This window comes from Lissotriton vulgaris, chromosome 6 (assembly GCF_964263255.1).
Source record: "Lissotriton vulgaris chromosome 6, aLisVul1.2, whole genome shotgun sequence".
NCBI lineage: Eukaryota > Metazoa > Chordata > Amphibia > Caudata > Salamandridae > Lissotriton > Lissotriton vulgaris.
This window is the reverse complement of record NC_141694.1, coordinates 1,237,638,082-1,237,641,290: the sequence shown is the minus strand read 5'-3', so window position 1 is coordinate 1,237,641,290 and position 3,209 is coordinate 1,237,638,082. Positions and strand designations below refer to the sequence as shown.

Here is a 3,209-nt window from a genome sequence, read left to right as displayed (position 1 = left end):
TGGAGCAGGAGGGTACTGTTATAGGTTCTTCCCAGGCTTTCAGGAGGTTTATGTGGTATATCTGTGATGCTTTATTGTGATGGGGAACGGCCACCTGATAAGTGACAGGGGTAACTTTGGCTAATACAGAAAAGGGTCCCTGCCAGGTCGCTAACAGCTTCTTGTCAGAAGAAGGCAAAAGGATAAGGACCTTGTCCCCTACATCTAACTCTCTTAACCGGGTTTGTCGATCATAGAGGCGTTTTTGTTGTGTTTGGGCGTTCTCTAACTGCCTGTGTGCTTCTTCCCAAACCGACGCCAAGGTGTCTCTAAGGTTTTTGCTGTACTGAAGTAGAGGCTTTCCTTCCTCTTCAGTTTCCACCCACTGCCATGTCTAGCAAAGTACGGGGTCTCTGCCCAAACACAAGTTCGAATGGCGAGAACCCCATAGACATCTGTTCATGGGTGCAAATTGCGTAAAGGACCAGGGGTAGCTGCTGATCCCAATCCCTGCCTGTGCTATCAATGTGTTTCCTCAAAAGGGTTTTTATGGTCTTATTGTACCGTTCCACCAGACCATCGGTCTGGGGATGGTACACCGATGTCCTTATCTGCTTAATCTGGAGAATGTCACAAACTTGCTTCATAAGTCGTGACATGAAGGGAGTCCCTTGGTCGCTAAGGATTTCCTTGGGGAAACCCACTCTTGAAAATAGGGTTACCATGGCTTGAGCAACTGCTTTGGAGTTCGCTGTGGTTAGGGGAAAAGCCTCTGGATATCGAGTGGTGTAATCCACGATAACCAAAATGAAGCAGTGACCCCGGGCAGAGGGAATTAGAGGTCCCACTAGGTCCATCCCCACCCGACTAAAGGGAATGTCTATAATGGGTAAGGGTTGAAGGGGAGCCCTAGGCAGGGTAGGGTTATTGACAATCTGACAACAGACACAAGCAGCACAAAACCTGGCGACCTCGTGATACACCCCTGGCCAATAGAACCGTTCCAATAAGTAGTCTAGGGTTTTTTCTTTTCCGCAATGGCCGCCTCCAGCTTGGCTATGGGCCAGGAGAAGGACCTGGTAATGGAATGGGCCTGGTACTAGTAGCTGTTCCCTTTTCCCTCTAGCGGTCTGAGTAAGGCGATACAACAAAACCCTTTTTACCACGAAATAGGGACCTACCTTACCTTCTTGCTCTTCCTCGGCTTGTGTCCACGCGTTCTGTAGGGAGTTGTCTTCCCGTTGGTCTGCTCTGAAGCTACGACTGGCACCCGACGGTGGTTCTGGGGAGAAAAGAACATTCACTGAGGGGGATTTACTCTGTGTGGAGAAGAGAACCCTTTCCTGTCTCTTTTCTTTTCTACTTTTTATCTTTCGCTCTGGTGGTTGCTCTATGGGGATTTGTGCAAAGGGGGCGTCAGTCAACCACTCGGAGGATGTTTTAGACCCGGTTAATGACTGTAAGAACTCAGGAAAACGTGGGAGATCAGTCCCGAGCAGGACCCGCTCGGGTAGTCCTGGTATAACCCCTAGATTGCTTAGTTGTATTTCCTTTAATATTTCTAGGGTTACTTCTGCCACTGGATAAAGTTTGTGTTCTCCATGAACACAGGTCACCTGAACCTGTGTGTCTGGAATTAAAAGGGCCTTTGGGACTAGGTCAGCAGCCACCACGGTTTGTTGGCAGCCTGTGTCAAGCACTGCCTCTACTGGTTTCCCGTTTACATGAATTTTTAGGTTATAAGGGCTGGTTGTATTTCCTGTGCTATAGATCCTCCCCTTTGTATAGCCTACATCCATGGGTTCGGGGGCAGGGGACCTGGCTGGACAGTTACGTGCAATATGGCCCCACTCTGCGCAGTGAAAACACTGGGGACCCTGATATGGTGTCACGGCCGGCTGGAACCTCTGGGGTGTTTTGACTGAGGAAGGGGTATTTTGGTGATCCAGTTGCGGGGTGGTGGTCGTAGAGGAAGAGGGACAGGGGTTGTGTTGGGGCGATGTGCTAAGTGGCGAAAATCGGGAGAGCGATGGAAGGCACAGGCTAGATCAACCGCTAAAGTGGCTGACACGTTAGGATGTTGGCGTATCCAGCTCCGGGTGTTTCCTGGCAGTGCTTCTAGGTATTGTACCAGGACCACTTTCTCGGTCAACTCGTCTACTGACGTGGTGGTGGGTTGGAGCCAACGTCACCCTAGGTCCCGAACCCGATAATATAGAGTCCTAGGGTTGTCGCCTGCCAACCATCTTTCTTTTCGGAAGCGTGTTCTATAATAATCTGTGTCATATCCTAGTCTCTCCAGGACCGTTCTCTTTATGTCTGTATAGGGGGTATGTCCATCAGGATTAGCGGCCTGGTAGGCTGCCTGTAGCTCTCCTGATAATAAGGGGGCTACATATTGACCCCAATGCTTGGGAGGCAATGCGGCGGTGGTGGCCACTCTCTCAAAGTTCACAAAAAAAAGTCAGGGTCATCGCCTGTTTGGTATTTCTGTAATACGGCACTGGGCACGTTGGGATGAACCCTAGTGTTGGCTTCGACAGCAGACAGTCTCAATATGGCTGTGTCTTGCACCTGTTGGTTATTGACCAGAAGAGCCGCCTGATCCCGGAGAGCTGTGTGTAGCTCCTCTCTATCTTTCCGGGCTTGCTTCCCTTGCTCCTCTACCATCAGTTGTAAATGTTGCTGTCCCTCCGCTAATTGGGTGATGATGTTCTCCATGTTGGTGGGGTCCAACTGCAAAACAGCGGTCGAAATCCCATTTCTGACACCACTGTGGGGAACTCTGCCCCGCTCCCTGGTGGTATGAAGGTAAGAGCGAGTCGTAGGGTATGGTTTGACTGCTTTATTCACTCTCTTTGGGGTTAAATGCTCGGTTTTATCCATTTACTGTGCAGCATCCCAGTTACAGACCGGAAGGTTTGAGTCTTAGGATGTCAGGATAATGGTTGGAAATAGTAACACAAACTTAAAGAGGGATCAGGGATAATGTCTCTCTAGGGAATAGTTTAGTAAGTAGTAGCATTCAGGGTGGCCCCATCTGGCTTCCTCCTGGAGTCTTCTAGTCCCGCGTTACTTCATGTCGGCGTGGTCTTTAACCGGCCTCCAGTAGGGCAGAAGGAAAAAGGAAAACACACAAAAAACAAGTGTCAGGGCTTCTGTACAATAGTTTTGGAGGATAGGGTAGACGTGACCTTCCCACACCAGTCCCTAACCGTGAGGTGCCTAAG

At 49.8% G+C, this 3,209-nt stretch overlaps 1 pseudogene; it reads right to left on the bottom strand.

Annotated features, from left to right (window-relative positions):
• Positions 1–1,867: 1,867 nt before the first annotated feature.
• LOC147708683 (uncharacterized) lies at positions 1,868–2,700 on the bottom strand (annotated as a pseudogene).
• Positions 2,701–3,209: the final 509 nt, after the last annotated feature.